General features: G+C 43.1%; 1 long non-coding RNA gene across 1 annotated transcript; it reads left to right on the top strand.

Moving 5' to 3' along the window:
• Positions 1-6,779: 6,779 nt before the first annotated feature.
• On the top strand, positions 6,780-8,063 carry LOC121694485. Its single transcript, XR_006025772.1, has 4 exons — positions 6,780-6,886; positions 6,962-7,070; positions 7,155-7,851; positions 7,963-8,063. It is a non-coding gene; the product is annotated as an uncharacterized LOC121694485 (long non-coding RNA).
• Positions 8,064-17,500: the final 9,437 nt, after the last annotated feature.

Here is a 17,500-nt window from a genome sequence, read left to right as displayed (position 1 = left end):
AGAAAACACAATTGTAAACATTTCTTGTTTTTAATGAGAGTGCCTTGAGCCAAGTCAATTGTTTCTTGGCCTCCTACACACAAGCCACAAATTTCCCTTATTAGTTAGTAACTTATTACTGACTTAGTTTGGCTTATACTGCAGAAAGGGTCTCTGGCACCAAAAGTGATGGCTGCGCCTGTGGGTGTTTATGTGTGTACAGCCACTAAATGGGTCACCAGGTTTGCGGAACTTCAGCCAAGGTGTTGATATGATAGCACTGTAGTTCTGGTCCACTGCTGGCTGGTAATTTGTTCCTATAGCGATGGGCAGCAGAAGCTTGGGTGCTCCCTACTCACATTTATTAATATGGGGGAGGGAGGTGTGTGTGTGTGTGTGTGTGTGTATGAGTGTGTGTGTGGGGTGGGCGGGATGGGAGCTGGCTGTTGTGATGATACCCCTTCTACAGGGTCACAAGGCCCACTGCCAAAAAGCAGCGCCAAGTGTGTTTGATTAATGATGCCGAGAGGTCAGGTTCTGTAGACCAGGGGCCACTATAACTCACCCCACAGGCCCAGCAACCATGCCAGACTATTTTAGGGGGGAAAAATACACCTCCTCCCAGGATGAGGGGGTTGACCCACCACCCCCCACTCTCACAGTTTAATTTTCAGCTTGGGGCGATTGGATGAATAGCCTTTTTTTTCTAAGATGGCGGAGTTGTGCTACTCACACCCTGTTGCAGTATTGCTAAAGACAAATTATTCTAGTATAGTACTAAGTAATCTATCTATCTATCTATCTATCTATCTATCTATCTGTGACTGATCGATGAGAGGCACAATAATGCTCTGTGCTAGCCATATTGTCATGGTGAAGTTATCGCCAAATAACACTGAGATTGAAAGGGGCTGAGAAGTAGAACAGTGGAAACAGTCAATGAAGCAGCCCAAAGGGATGCCGTTGGTGCTTTTGTCTTGAGGATTTATGTACCTTGTTTACTAGTGAAAAGGTTAAGAGTTCTCACGGTGACATTTAAGAGGCCGTGGTCCTTAGAGGGGAATGTTTCCAAACAGATTGAAAATAAATTGGACAACCAAACAATGTCAATATTTAATCATGACCTTTTCCTTCTGGTGCAGATTGGACTATTTGATATTGTAATGTCAAACATGACGATCGTAAACTCTGGGAATACATACATTTACAAATTCACACACATTTGCCCACACACACACACACACTAACATACACACACTCACACTCACACATACATACATACATACATACATAGCGAGATAATAACCATCAAAGAGAGAGAGAGAGAGAGAGAGAGAGAGAAAGAGAAAGAGAGAGTGAACAGATGTGTGGATGTTTTAGTGTCAAACACTTCCATGGTCGTTGTGACGAATCTTTGCGTGTATTGATATCAGTGGTGGACATTACTTGAGTACATTTACTCAATTACTGTACTTAAGTTGCTTTTTCATGTATCTGTACTCTACTTGAGTATTTCAATTTTGTTAAACTTTTTACTTTTACTCCAGTACATTTCCAGGCCAAATATCTTACTTTTTACTCCACTACATTTTGTGACAGCTGAAGTACAGCTGAAGTTCCTTTTGGAAAAAAGACTGTACAAAAACATGTGTAAATGTATATTTTCTATTAAGCGAGCTAGGCATCAAATAATGGTGTTGCCTAACCTATGTTATTGTCATATGCACTATTTACTGTACCTTGTTGACCCCTTTTCACAATATTGATGTTACCATAACTAGCCTCTTGACGCCATCAAGCAAATGATAGACAATCTGACACTATCAAACACAAAAGGGAACATCTTGATTTGGTCCGAAAGTGTAAAGCATTTAACAAAGAAAAATGTAGTTACTTTGAAGTATCTAAGATAAGATATCACATTAGTTTGTTTTTAGTTATTTCTACATACAACAAGTATTAGCTGATTTTGTCCTTGAATGGAGGAGAAAGGCTCAATGAATGCCTATGTCTGTGCCGAATCATTTCAACAATGCAACTGTATTAGGCATAATACATTTCAGGACTTTTACTTTTGATACTTAAGTACATTTGAAGGCAAGTACTTTTGTACTTCCACTCAAGTGGAAATGTAAAAGGAGGACTTCTACTTTTACTGGAGTAACATTTGACCATGTGTATCTCTACTTTCACTCAAGTACAGGATTTGTGTACTTCGTCCACCACTGATTGATATGTATGGCTGCAGGAAGAGGACTGTCCAACTGTGGAGGATTTAATGGCATCCCAAGCTCTCCCCTGCTTCACAGCCTGGGAAATGGTTAATGACTATTATTAAATCACTGAGGCTTGGAATGAAAGCAAATATGGTGTATTGGGGGGATAAGAAAGGACAAGCAAGGGATTTTCTTTAGGGGACAGGATAGGCGAGAGGGATTATCTCAACAGGAGCTTGATGTCTATGTAACTGACACACACACACACACTCATAAGAGAGTCACCAGCAGGAAGGCTCGAGACACACACACACTCATAAGAAAGCCTTCTTGTCAGTGACTTTTATGAGCGTGTGTGTATGTTTGTGTGTTTATGTGTGTGTATCTCAAGCCATCCTCCGAGAAGTGAGACCAATGATGACTGAGGGCCAGCTATCTGGAACAGATGAGTTAATTTAAAACTGGACTGATTCCCCTGCCTTATTTTACGATTGTGGCTGTGACATGCAGTTTGTCAGGGTGGCAATGTTTGCCACCGTGTCTTTCTGTTAATCTCTGTATGTGGGCGTGTGTGTGTGTGTGTGTGTGTGTGTGTGTGTGTGTGTGTGTGTGTGTGTGTGTGTGTGTATGTGTGTGTGTAGGGTGGCTGTCAAGGTGGAATTGCTGAGGACATGGTGTGTGTGTGTGTGTGTGTGTGTAATAAAATAGCCAGATGTGTGTTGTCTATGGTGATTTATCCAGGCTCTCTGTCTGCTCTCTGTCTGAGTAGAGGAGGGTGAAATTAATTAATGTGCAGCCTCATCTTCTCATCGCCGTGCCGACAGACAAAACAAATCACACCCCTCCATTTCATCCTCCCTTTCTTCCTCTGTTTTGATTTAACGATGACAATTGCATACACATTTGGAACCAACATCTCCTTCACCCTGCTGCAAATCTTTTTTTTTCTTGATATGCCTCTCAGCTGTTCAATAGCCTTCTTCCTGATGTGATGTGCAAGAGGAATAATTCACGGTCACATTCCTGCTCAGTACACAGTGAGCTGGTTTTCACTGCCATAGAAGTCACCTCAGAGGGGAACGTATGGATACGTTGGGGGTCTTATGGACCCTTTCAACAATAAAAACAAAAACAATGCTTGAACGTTCTATTTGGGCCCCAATCTACTTCCTCTGCATTAAGATAACATATGGAATGTTAAAACAGAAGTCTTGTGGGGCCAACTATGATGCTGATAATGGAACTCTCTTGAAAGGGTCTATAGGGGTCTTTCAATAGCTGTTCACTCAAGAATGACTCATTTTTTATGACTCATTCAAATGTCTTGTACATTTGTACAAAGATATTTCAACAGTTGTCCCCCATATCATTCTGTGGTTATTCTACCGAGGTCTTTTCTTGAGAGTTTTTAAGAAGTTTTCATAAGAGTTTCTAGAGAAAGTTTTTTTTTTTTTTTTTCTTTATAGTGTTTTTATTTCACATTGAGCGACTAAACCGTCACTCTGTGCCCTTACCGTGTTTCACTGTCAGGTGCTCCAGATGAGTCACTCAAGGGCATCTCTAAAGAACATCCTACAGAACAAGAGCAAGCTTCTCGGATCAGAGTTGGACTGATAGATCTCGTCTTTTTTGACTATGCACTTGCATTGAGAACACATACACACAGAGAGGCACACATATGCACACACACCCACACACCCACACACAAACACACACACACACACACACACACACACACACACACATACACACACACACACTCCACTGCCGAAGTAATGGATTGCAGAGTTGTACGTCATTGCGAGGCCCAGCGATCTCTCAGTCTTCAGTCTTAATTCCCAACTCCCCCTGCTGACTCACGGCATATTCAGGAGCCGTTTGTCACGCCGGACAGTGCCTTTCCCAACAACAAGCAGGAGCGATGTCCAATTTTCTTTTGGGGAATGGCACGAATACATCTTCCTGCACCAGGAGACCGAGTGCCGCATCCTGGACAGCGGGAGAACATGGGTCACTTCTGTGGAGGAGGAGAGAGGGAAGAGGCTGAGAGAGAGAGAGAATAAAGAAAGAGAAGAGTGTGTATTTTCTTCAAAGACATCTTTGTGTATGAGGTCATGTGTGTGTCTCTGTGTTGTACACACATGCTGTGTATGACTATGTGTGTTACTATTATGTTGGTAAGAAGATGTGCATGCGTGTGTGTGTGTGTGTGTGTGTGTGTGAATGGTAAATGTGTATGTTAGTGTAATTGTGTGCTGCCGTTCTTGGCACCACAATGCCCCTCTGCCTCCGTACGGTGATAGAGCGGGCAGTTAATTTGCTGCGAGCTTGTCTATCTCTCATTCTCCCCCCAGAGAGGAGAGGCTTCCTGCGCATCATTAGGGTGATCCATCAGCCGGCCCCAGATTTATGGGGAAAAATCCACTCTCTCATTTACAAAGAGGCCTAGCCGCCATGCTATCAGCATGAGAGGTTGGGGAATAGTGTCCGAGTTATTCCCTGCTTATACGTGACCTTGGAGACTTTCTTTCTCTTTGTCACCTGAGGTCCTCCTCATATGTGTCACAACAAGACCACAAGGGCTTTCTTTGGAAGTGTGATTTTTGTGAAAAGATGCATTATAATTGCCATCTACATCTCATCATTTTATTTCATTGCACCAGGAATAGACTAAGGTTGCAGAGGGTAAGTGGCGTGGTGTCAAAGAGTATTGGCAATGTCCAGGACACCAGGTATCTAGGACGCAGTGGTGTGCCAGTTTGAACTTCCTCAAACTAATTGGGAATATAAAGGAGGTGGGGGGGGATTATCAACCTACTTTCACAGAGATGATGGTTTATTGTGGCTTTTATAATAAATGTTTTAATCTAATTCATTACTTTATGTGTGTTGGGATGATGAAGGGATGATAATGATGATGCTAGATAGTCATAGGTAGGGAGAAAGAGAGGGGCAGAGGGGAAAAGGAGGGTAGAAAGAGAGTGAGAAAAGGTCAGACTGAAAGAGGAGGCTTCCCAGCGTCTCTGTGTGATGGAGACCTGACCACCATCATGCTGGTGTGACGCGAGGCGTGCCCCGGACCCCAGCTGGACTCCTCTCTCTCTCTCTCTCTCTCTCTCTCTCTCTCTCTCTTTCTCTCTTTCTGTTTCTCTCTGCTAGACTGAAGGTTAATGAGTGACCTTTAGGACAGCGTGACCTCATGTAATCACCCAGTCAACCGGACCAACTGATGCACAGATTAATAAATGGAGATTAATGGTCAGAGATAAGAGGCTTAACTTACTTACCAATACACTTCACGTACTTTATCCTTACCATGCAGGATCAATTACCCTGTGTTTGACCTATTTTATCTTACTAATTATATGAATGCTGAATGAAATTGAATGCATTAAAAATGCAGAAAAGGGGACTTAAATGCTGAAATGTTCTGCATTATGCAAACATACAAATATGAGTGTTCACGCCATAAGGAAGTGCTATACGTTTCAGTCTGCTGGCACAATGCAGTTCTGTGGTCCATGTTAGTTTCTCTGCAGAAAAGGAAGAGGAACTGATACAGTAGGCAGTAGCCTAAGCTTTTTTCAGTCTCACAAACAACGTTGTTGTTCAGGTTTAAGTCCACATCACACTGATCCTAACCATGATTTTCATTGTGTGCTTAGCAGGAGGGGAATCCCTGGTGGCTTTGGTAAGGGCATTGGTAGTGATTGTTTATTAATCTGACTGCCTAAGAAGCGATTTTGGCGTGTGATGAATGTCCGTAAAGGGCAGCAGGGAGCAAAGGTGTTGAAATGTAAATTAGGAGGTTGCAGCAATCGCAAGAGTGCTTGTTGACGCCAGGTGAGGGCTAACATCTTTTGCAAAGTAGAAGGATGTTTTACAGTTTTTTACAACTCTTTACACACGTTTTCAAAACTCTGTGTCTATTTTTCAAAACCCCACACACAAAACCAACAATTGCTCACACAAAATGCAAAATGCCTCAAATCTCCAGCAAAATGACACACAACATTCAAAATGTCATAAACACATCTTTAAATCAAACATTCGCCTCACATTGCAAACATTTTTGTCATAATATGACATTTTGGATACATCATGTACACACTGTTGCTCAAAACGCTTTTTTGTCTTTTATAGGCTTTATGTATTTCCATACAAGAGTAAAAGTTACGGTATCTACAGAGAGAAGTTAAAATACACAGTAAAAATGCAAGCAATATTGAAACCAAAAAATAGTGATTTTTCCCAAATAATTTGCTGTTGCGAATACAGTATTTTACAGAACAAGGCAAAGCAAAATACAATGACCACCAGATGTACATGGAGTTCTGAAAAAGCTGATTTTGTCTAAGATGGAAATGACTGACTACTATCAAATTACTTTGCTTTTTCCAAAGAAAAGTGTGTGTGTGTGTGTGTGCATGTGTGTGTGTGTGTGTGTGTGTGTGTGTTTACAGTTTTTTTCAACTGCTTACACATTAAATCTTTGCTTGTCACACAATTGTGGGGATCTACACAAACAGGCACACATAGCTGCAACACATCCACACAACACCTAGGATCACATAATGTCTTGAAGTCACATGACTAATTAGGAAGTGATAAGTGTTTGCTGGCTGCAAGTCAGATTCTCTTTGTGTTGGTGCTGGACACTATTGTGCGAGTTGGGCTCCCTTTTCATGCAGGTACTGTTGGTCATGGTAGAGCATGTTTAATCACTGCCATTTGAATTTTAATACTTATTTATTTCATTTTATCAGGGTAATTTCTAGAAGGTTGTGTCTACTCTTCATGGAGGACACAGGCTTCTGCATGGAGTTTTAACATTTGTGATCACCTCATTGTGATCTGAGCTGCTGGGCTGCATTGGTAAATTTCTTAATATGCACATTTTCCATTGAATGTTTTATACCTGCATTGGAACATGTCTTAAACTACTTTCTCTGTCCGTAGCAACGGAACATTCACCTTTTTGCCCTCATGTGTCAATGAGCTGTGGACAGTTGAGCATATTGAAAAGTAGGCCTATATTTTCTAGCTATGTTTGAGTGGACTATGCTATGTTGTTTAATGAGGCTGGCAACTAACACGCTTGTTCTCTCCTGAAAAGGGACCAGGCCAGCCACTGTTTTCCTGTAATTAGTATGCATTTCTTGTGCATATTGTGTTTGTTTGTTTGTTTGGTTATCTGACTTTGCCTCTGGGCCTACTACCCATGTGCCCCGATCATAGTAGCATTGTACATTAACAAGTGGTGCTATTGATGCTGGTGGTTCTCCTCCCTAACTATGTCCTCTGCTTAGGCTATCGCTGTACAAGGCCGGATCCACACTGATGCTTTGCCCCTTCTTGCCAAGGGACCACATTAGCAGACACTGTCTTGGTGTGTACTATAACTACAACACGGTGTGATATTTTGTAGTGGTATCGAAAGACCTTAAGTGTGTAGTGCTTGCTGCAACAGGACACGTGTGACATTTTGTAGTGGTATCTGAAGATCTTGAGTGTAGTGCTTGCTGTGTTGCATGCTTTGTCTGGTGTTGGGTTGCTGTCTCCTGTTTTTCTGTCTCACCAGGGTCCTCCTGAGCAGGGGTTTTGCATTGGCTGATCCGACCTTCCTAGACTGAGGAAAATCCACCAGTTTATAGCAGTATTTTAAGATTTAGAACTTTTCTACTCCTTTTGTACTAAATTGAAATAAATTTGAAATACATTTACATATCTGCCTCTTGTCTACTGTCCCTTTGCGGGGAACATATAGAATTAGCCACACTACATTCAGGGAAAGATCTGTGGGTCCTCCTGCCCATCATCAGGGGGTGGCGTAGTCAGACTGTAAAGAAGGTATACCGCTTGACGGGTACCACACAATTTTCTAAACATGTCCTCCAAACATCATAACCCGACACCAAATCTGCAAAACCATACACTAATTCTCAGTGTTTGACTCAGTTTTCAATTGACTAAAACACATTTTGCAAAACACCAAACACAATTTTCTACATAACACACAAAAATCTAACAGGAAGTAACTTGATTTCGTTCTTCAAACACAACCCATCAAAATGCCACACTAAATCACCAGTGCTTCACTCTTTCTCTTCACATGTGCAAACACTCTTTACTTTACTGAACACCATCCAATCATTGCCTTAGTATAGGTCTATGAATAGATATACTCTCTATATAGGTATAGACCCTTTCAATCTGCTCCTAGAGGATTTCCGGTTGAAATATTCAGAACCAATGCAGATACTTTGAAAATTACAGTAATCGGACTTTAGCTTACAGTAATGTTCTACAAAAAGTTGACTTTATGTAAAATTTAAACATGACATAACACACACACACACACACACACACACTTGTCTTTAGAAAAAAACAAAATCAGTGTTTCAAAACTCCATGTACATCTGGTGGTCACTGTATTCTTCTTTGCTTTTTTTCTTGTTTGCTGTAAAATACTGTATTCGCAACAGCAAATTATTTGGGAAAAATCACTATTTTTGGTTTCAATATTGCTTGCATTTTTAATGTGTATTTCAACTTCTCTTTGTTGATACCGTAACTTTCACTCTTGTATGGAAATACATATAGAAAGCCTAAGACAGAAGAGCTTTAGGTTTTGAGCAACAGTGTGTACATGATGTATCCAAAATGTCATATTATGACAAAAGTGTTTGTAATGTGAGGCGAATGTTTGCTTTAAACATGTGTTTTTGACATTTTGAATGTTGTGTGTCATTTTGCTGGAGATTTGGGGCATTTTGCATTTTGTGTGAGCAGTTGTGGGTTTTGTGTGTGGAGTTTTGAAAAATAGACACAGAGTTTTGAAAACGTGTGTAAAGAATTGCAAAAAACTGTATGTGTGTGTGTGTGTGTGTGTGTGGGGGGGGGGGGGGGGGGCATTGTGTATGTATTCATAGGTCTATAGAAAAATGTATTGAGCTAATGGTAACTTGGGGACACACAAAAATATAGTAAAAAAGTTTTACTGTACATAAAGTCGACTTTTTGTAGAACATTCCTTTCAAAGTATCTGGGCCCAGTTCCCCGAAAGCATCTTAAGCCCAAGAGCGTCGTAAAGTCCCTCTTACAAACGTCTTAAGATTTGCCGACTGTTTCCCGAAACCATCGTAGCTTAAGAGCGTCGTGAAAACACTCGTAGATCTGCGAGTGCTCCAGAGTACTCGTTACCGGCTAAGAGCGTCTTAACCATAGACATAATATACATAGACGCGGCATTGGCTGCTGGAAACAAGAAATGCGGCCGCCATCTTGGACCTGTCATACTCCTCATTGCGTTGCAGCAGAAAACACAAGATGACAGCACTGTGCAGCATGTTCCTGCTCAAATCGGCGGACCATACTCGGGGGGATTTACTTTTCACAAGTAAGATTTAACATTACCGTACTATTGGTTGTATTTTGTATTTTCGAACAATGTGGCCTGTATCATAGCTACATGTATGACCTTTGCAGCAAAAAAAACCGCGTGAAAATCTGTTCGGTATTCAGTGAGATATGATTAATTAAGTGTGCTGACAGCTCATTGCACCGGCCAAACAGATTACACTGAGTGGAGTGGATGACCGGTCCAAGATGGCGGCTCCAAATCTCGTCAGCGCTAGTAGGGAGCAGCGGTTGATGCGGCGTCTATGTATATTATGTCTATGGTCTTAACAGTACTTCTCACTGAGGTCACCAACAGGACATACAGAGGAATTACAACTTAGAATACATAATCCATCTTACGTTCCCATTCTTTATTGTGTTTACCTGTGATGAATCAGATTTTAGCGTGCAAAATAGCCTACATTTAATGGTCATAAAAATGTGATGAAAAGCGGACAAAAATGCAATCAAGTTATGAAACGAGACGTTGCCAGAATAGTTTGACATTATCTTTGCTAAATGAATATTTTATTAGGCCTATGAGGTAAAAAGCAGAGAAAGCAACATGTGGTGTAGTCTGTAGCCTACTGCATCAAAATCTAAGCCTACACATTTCCTCTCTTTCTTACTCGACTTCTTTCTTATCTTCAAACGTGTTCTTAAGTGACACCGCGAAAAAATATTGCATGGTGCAACAATCTAATCTTAAAATAATTACAATTATTTATGTCTCTGTGTGGTATATAACCTACTTGGGATGCTTACATGCAGATGTCAAAGTGTTTCTATTTTCGTATTGATGTGAATTAATGTGTAGATCCGAAGTTTAAATGGTAGACCTATAGCTGTGACGTGCGGTCACCTGACATCACCGTCAAATCAGAGGATATTTCAGAACTATTAACGTGGACAGCTCCACTTAAGAGCATCTTAAGAGCAGTGCACGCGCGTTCACGCTACGAGCATGTTCGGGAAACAGTCGGAAAAACCAAACGAACGATCGTAAGATGAATCATAGAAAACCCTCGTAAGAGCGTGTCTCCGTCGTTATCGGGAAACTGGGCCCAGCATTGGTTCTGAACATTTCAACCGGAAATCCTCTAGGGCCAGATTGAAAGGGTCTATACCTACATATAGAGTATATCTATTCATAAGCCTATACTAAGGCAATGATTGGATGGTGTTCCGTAAAGTAATGAGTGTTTACATATGTGAAGAGAGAGAGTGAAGCACTGGTGATTTAGTGTGGCATTTTGATGGGTTGTGTTTGAAAAACGAAATCAAGTTACTTCCTGTTGGATTTTTGTGTGTTAAGTAGAAAATTGTGTGTGGTGTTTTGCAAAATGTGTTTTAGTAGGCCTACATTGAAAACTGAGTCAAACATTGAGAATTAGTGTATGGTTTTGCAGATTTGGTGTGGGGTTTATGATGTTTGGAAGACATGTTTAGAAAATTGTGTGACAAGCAAAGATTTAGTGTGTAAGCAGTTGAAAAAAACTGTCATGAATGAAGATGAATAATGGCATGAGATGGGACTCTGGCGAAGTGTTTTCCATTGGCATGCCTGAGAGAATAGTCCCACTCATCACTTTGGGGACAACCCCATGCTCCTCTTTAAGTGACCCCCTAAACGCCTCCCCAGAGTGCGCTTCTCTCTCCAGCAGGACGCTAATTGGACGGCCAAATGTCACCTTGGCTGGTGCTGACCTTCATGACAGTGCCAAAATATTTGGAGACCTGGAAGCCACAGAGAACATCAATATACGGCATCTAGCCTCTATCTCCCATCACTGCAGTCTTGGAGTGCTCATTGAAATTCCTGTCTTTTATGCCACTGGTTCTGTGTGTGTGCATGTGTGTGAGTGAGTGTGTGTGTGTGTGTGTGTGTGTGCGTTTGTGTGTGTGCGCTTGTGTGCATGTGTATGAATTTGTATGTGTGTGTGTGTGTGTGTGTGTGTGTGTTTGTGTGTGTGTGACCCCTAAGACACTCCTCTGTTAACTACCTGCAGTCTCGCATATGCATAAATGAGACTTTATGGGTCTGATTAGCGCTTGAACACACTTCCTCGTGCCCTCTGTCCACAGCCCTCTCTTGCCCTCAGTAAACTGAAAGTAATCACCCGCTAAACACAGCGCCACACTTGGGCTTCTTCCTTCTCCCACACATACACAGAGGGTTTCTGAGTCAGGGCTGCCGCGGTGCCTATGTGCGTATATTTCATGAAGCTGCCGCAGCTGGATAATGAAGTAATGGGGTCTGCATTTAGATGCCTTTATTGGATAATGGTTATCTACGGATCAGCATTGCCCCCTCCCTGCCTGTCTGCTGGTGTGTGTGTGTGTGTGTGTGTGTGTGTGTGTGGCATGGGGATAGGTCTGGACCACATCTCCACTCTCAAGTCTAACCCAGTAAACAGGAGCCTAATCAGATTCCAGCCAAGGGCTATTTACTCATCTGTTTCCAAGCACATGCAACAACAAGGGAGAGGCCGATGAGGTAGGGAGACGTGGGAGGGGGGGTTTCTGTGTGCGGGTCATGATGAAGATGTAGTGAATGTGTTTGAATGCATAAGGCTAATGTATGTCTGTGTCTGTGTTGTGTGCGTGTAAGTGTGTGTGTGTGTGTGTGTGTATGAAGTAGTGAGGAGACAGTGATGAGCCTTATCATAACCCAGAGAGAGAGAGAGAGAGAGAGACAAGGTGGAGTGGAGAGAGAGAGACAGAGAGAAACAGACAGGGAGAATGGAAGGCAGCTGCGGCAGGCGGCCATTTATCATTCGTCCAGCTAATGCAGTTTCTCAGGGCCAGAGAGGGCCTGACAGCCCGACAATGAGGAAGGGAAGGCCGACCTAAATCAATTAGCTAAGAGGACAAATCCAGTCTAAATCATAGCAGGTCGGCCATGGGGCCGAGGATGAGAGGTGAGAGACAGACAGAGAGAAAAAGAGAGAGAAGGGGAGAGACTAACAGAGAGAGGAGAGAGAGGAGGGAGAGACAGACAGAGAGAGGAGGGAGGAGGGAGAGACAGACAGAGAGAGAGAAAAAGAGAGAGGGAGTTAGGGTAAGATGAAGCAGAGAAGTGGAGCGAGAAAGAATGGTGGAGAATTGCTCCTCCACCATTCTCCTCCAGAGAGAGAGAGAGAGGTAGTGGATGAAAGTGAGATAGGAGAGGAGCGGGGGGTGAAAGCAAGAGAGGGAGAGAGAGAGAGGTAGTGGATGAAAGTGAGGGTGAGAGAGAGTTGTCCAAGTAGGATGGTGGAGAGAGGGAGAGAGAGATGTGAGTGAGGGTGTATAAAAAAGCTGGATGGGCAGATGGGCAGAGAGCTTAGTCAGGTCTGAGCTGAGTTATGACATAGAGAGACACACACACACAGAGACAGAGTGCTGACAGTTAAACATGCTGGGGTTCAGGGGTAGGGATGGGGGTGGGGAGGGGTTGAGATGGGAGATGGGGGAGTGGGGGGGTTATTGGACTTGTCTGGAGAGATAAAACTGACAGGGATGCTTCACAGCAGCCAAACCCATGGATCAAAGTCCATGTAAACGTCTCCAGGTGTCAGTCAAAGGAGTTATTAATGGATGTGGTTGTGCTGCTTCACAGCCAGACATAAGAGAGGTTTGACAGAGAGATAGGGAGAGAGAGAGAGAGAGAGGGAAGGGCAAATGAGAGAATGGTAGAGAGAGGGGGAAAGAGATGCTGCCATTGCAATGCACTTAAAAGCAGCGTCTCCTGTTGCCAAACGCTTCTTGTGCACTTCATACTTCAGCTGTCCTCTGTGGCTGTGCTGATGGCCCCTCATCATTTCCCTTAGATTCTCATCACATCAGCACCCATAAATCACTGCACCTCCTCCTCCTTCATAAACACAAACAAAACTCTGGCTCCGTCTCATCTGCATCCGCGTCCGTTCTCCTTGTGTGCAGGGGATGATGGGATGTCTTCCCACTGGCCCGTCACACTCCGGCCTTATCGGCGGGTGATTGGCAGGAGCTGGGCGCCGGCAGACTGGTCTCAGCGTGAGACTGATTGAGAAATCACACGACTCATGCACACCCTCATGTACTCATTAGCATGTCTGCGGACGTCACGCTAACCTGTAAAGGTCGTATGGAGATTAAGAAAGTTTGTATCTTTTTTGTCATTTTAAGTACAATAAAGTGTGTTTAGCATGTCTACGGATGTCTTGGAGATTAAAGGAGCTTTGTGGAATTCTGTAGGATTCGAGTGACACACACACACACACATTTTCACCTCATCCTAACTATATGTAAATATTAGTTATAGAAATACCTGAGGTGGACTGGTACAGATGGACATGTATGCATTTCCAGGTGATCTCAATACTAATCAGGGGAAATGTTGACATGCATCGAAGACATGAGTTAACACAGGACAATGGTTTTACTGTGTTTGAATACATGTCTACAGGCTTAAGGGCATTGGAAAGAGCATTTTCTCTGTTAGAGCACGGCTACAGGCAAAAGAAACATAATTGTCCTCAATGTTTTACAAATTGCTTTTAGACTTTCATCCAAAGCCAAGCAATCTCTTCAGACATAGATTGATCAAATCCTGTGATCCGAAAGTGAATTTGTGTTTTGTTTTGGTCTAGGCTTCCACTTCTTCCAGGGATGATTTCTTAACACCTTTCTTAGGTGGTTTCTGTCAAGGTGACACAATTGACCTTAACTTTGTAATTACCTGCAGAAACACAAAGAGAATAGAAAGACAGGTGGAGAGAGGGAGAGAGAGAAAGAGAGAGAAGAGATGATGGGAGACAGTGAAAGAAACAGTGGGAAATAGAGATAGTGATGTTTTACTGTGAAGGGAGAGAGCGGCCAAGAGGCTCACACACAGGAAGACAGACAGGAAGATGGAAATGGAAAGAGAGGAAGAGAGGGAAACACAGAGCAAGCGAGCGGTGAGGTAGAGAGCAGAGACACGGGTATCCAGTGAGAGTGCCAGAGGGAAAAACAGAGAGAAGGGCCTAATGAGAAGCTACAAAGAGGTGTGAGTGTGGGAGGGGACCGAGAGAGAGAGAGAGAGAGAGAGAAAAATAGAGCGAGTGAGAGAAAGAGAGAGAGAAATAGAGCGAGTGAGAGAGAGAGAGAAAGAGAGAGACATAGAGCGAGTGTGTGAAAGAGAGAGCTGGGTGGTTAGTTCACCTGATAATGAGTGCAGGGGGCAGCATATGGTATCAGTGCTGGGGAGCACGGCGTGGAGGTGTCATTTCCACCTGTGATTCCCATCACAGCAGAGGCAGGAGGCTGCAGGATAGAGGCTGGACAGACCATTCCCTGGGGGGTGGTGTGTGTGTGTGTGTTGGGGGGGGATCACCAGGCCTCCATCTGGAGCACTGAAAGCTGTGACACATCCAATTTACCCACACCCGCTGATCAGCAAGATCACACACCCACACACCCACACACACACATACACACACACACACACACACCATACATACACAGACACACACACACACACACACACACACACACACACACACACACACACACACACACACACCATACACACACACACACACACTCACACAGGAGGCTACAGTGTACACGACACACACACCTTATCAGAGGTGACAAGCCAAGCTTGCAGGGCCCCGTCTGCCCCAGATATGTGAGACTGGAGCGCTGGTGGAGACGTGGCTAGGCTCACGAGACCTCATTTCCTTTCCGTGTCTCCGTCCTGCTGCCTAGGCCTTAGACGAGTCCATGCAGAGAGACAGAACCGTAGTACACAAGAGAGGTGTTCTCCTGATTAATTATTATTAATGTTACGTGTATCAATAACTTATGCAGTTTGAGAACACATGTTCTGCTTTTTACAGTTCAATGCTCTATTGTTACTCATGACCCACTTCTCTAGATCGGGTCATAACGGCCATTTTCACAACTACATTACAATCACAAAAAAGTAACTGTTCCTAATTCTCTAAATTTAGTATTCCAGGTTCCAGAGAATATGTGACTTTCTACCACAATACACTTGTCACACTTTCACCCAGACCAGAGCTGGAGTGAGTCTTTCAATGACCCTCCAGTCTCTCTCACTTTCTCTCTCTCTCTCTCTCTCTCTCTCTCTCTCTCTCTCTCTCTCTCTCTCTCTCTCTCTCTCGGCAGAGGCACTGGGGCGCTGGATAGCTCCCAAATCTGAACTGGACGGGCAGGCAGGTAATTCACCTCCTCTGAGATTGGCAGGCAGAAATAAGACAGGGGATCAAACTCAATTTCACAGCAAGGACGGCAGACGCCACAACGCCTAATCTGGGCCAGCGCAGGGCAGGATGCACCTGGGAGGTGTGCTGAGGCCCTCGTGGCTGTGTCCCAAAGCACAATCTAGAACAACTCTCAAATCAGGGAGAAACACTCTCGCTATAAGGGTATGGGTGGGCACAAAAATAAACAGACCTGGTTGACAAACATGCTCTTACAGTGACTCAATTAATGCTGTGAGAACAGAGAGACTAAGTGTTCTAATGTCAGGGAATAGAAGAATATTCACTAATTAGACTAACTTTGTCATAAATGCTTGTGCTGCTGTGTGTATGTGTGTGTTTGTATGTTTGTGAGACAGACAGAAAGAGAGAGATCAGAGTCTAGATTCAGTCAGGTTTTGTTTTTCACTTTCTTTATTGACCAAAAAGTAATAGTCCCTAATCTTTAAACCATTACAATTATTACATTATTATTATGAAGTCACTATGAATTAACTAGACATAATGTAAAATATTGTAAGCTTGAGTAATTACTACAATTCCTGAATATGTATAAAGAATTAATATCTTAAGGAATAAGTTAGAAAATATAAGGATTTTATAATGTTAGTAAATGGGGAAGTTCATGTCTGTGAGTAAATGTTTACATCACGTGAGGGAACTAGGAGGCGACAGGCTGTGTGGAAGGAGACACGTGTAGAAACTGAGTCGGAATTAAACGGAACTGTTCTTGAGCATATCCATCTCTTTCGTGTGTCTATAAAGTGAGGAATCCACCTGTAGACGAACCCAGGAGTCAGGATTTAGTTTACAATATCAATCTTTTATAGCACCTTTACAAATATTCAACCCAAACATTAGGACCAGTGAAGAGATAACTCTTAGAGCAGAACCTTGCTGAGCGGAACAATTGTGAGGTGGGTGTGTGTGTGTGTGCGGGGGGGGGGGTACATTTTACTTGTTCACCCCAGATGATCTCATTTTAGCAATTTCTCTCTCCCTCCCTCCACTCGCTCTGACCACAGATGGCCTTAGAATCCAGGCCTGGTCATGAGTCTCTGACTCCCCCTCTGTTGCTCCAGGTCAGGCTATGATCTGGCCCTGATTCCCCGCCTCTACATTCAGCCCAGATCTGGGTTAGATGTGTCTCAGAAGTGGCTGCCCCTTGAAGAGTTACCGCAGCTCGAGGTCTCCTAAGGCCATTGTGCAAATGAAATCACTCAGCGTCCATTTGGACATCTTAATGTGCGTTTTTTTTTTTTTTAAAGAAGGCTCATTTTGGAGCACGGTTATTAACAGCAGCTATGGTAGACCCTTTATTGGAGTTTCCTCCACGAAGGCAGCAGTGAAGCGATTCAATACATTACTCCCACTGCGACTAATGGCACATAATCTACACATGACAAAGATTCTGCTCGTTTCATTTTCAAAATATTACCCCTAAACTCATAAAACTGATGACTCTTGGCATGTGAATGGCCCACGAGGTGTAGAGGGAGCACAATGATAATGTCCAATTACAACCGTCTACAGTCATCAGACTTAATCCGAGAGGAAAAAATACATTAAAACACTAAAAAGTAATTTTATGTATTGGACTATTAGAGTTTACTAACTCTACTAGCTCTCTCTGGTTCCGACATGGCCCTGATCTCATATCAGCTGGGCTTT

Source organism: Alosa sapidissima, chromosome 20, assembly GCF_018492685.1.
Source record: "Alosa sapidissima isolate fAloSap1 chromosome 20, fAloSap1.pri, whole genome shotgun sequence".
NCBI classification, from domain to species: domain Eukaryota; kingdom Metazoa; phylum Chordata; class Actinopteri; order Clupeiformes; family Clupeidae; genus Alosa; species Alosa sapidissima.
This window is presented reverse-complemented; position numbering and strand designations above follow the sequence as displayed.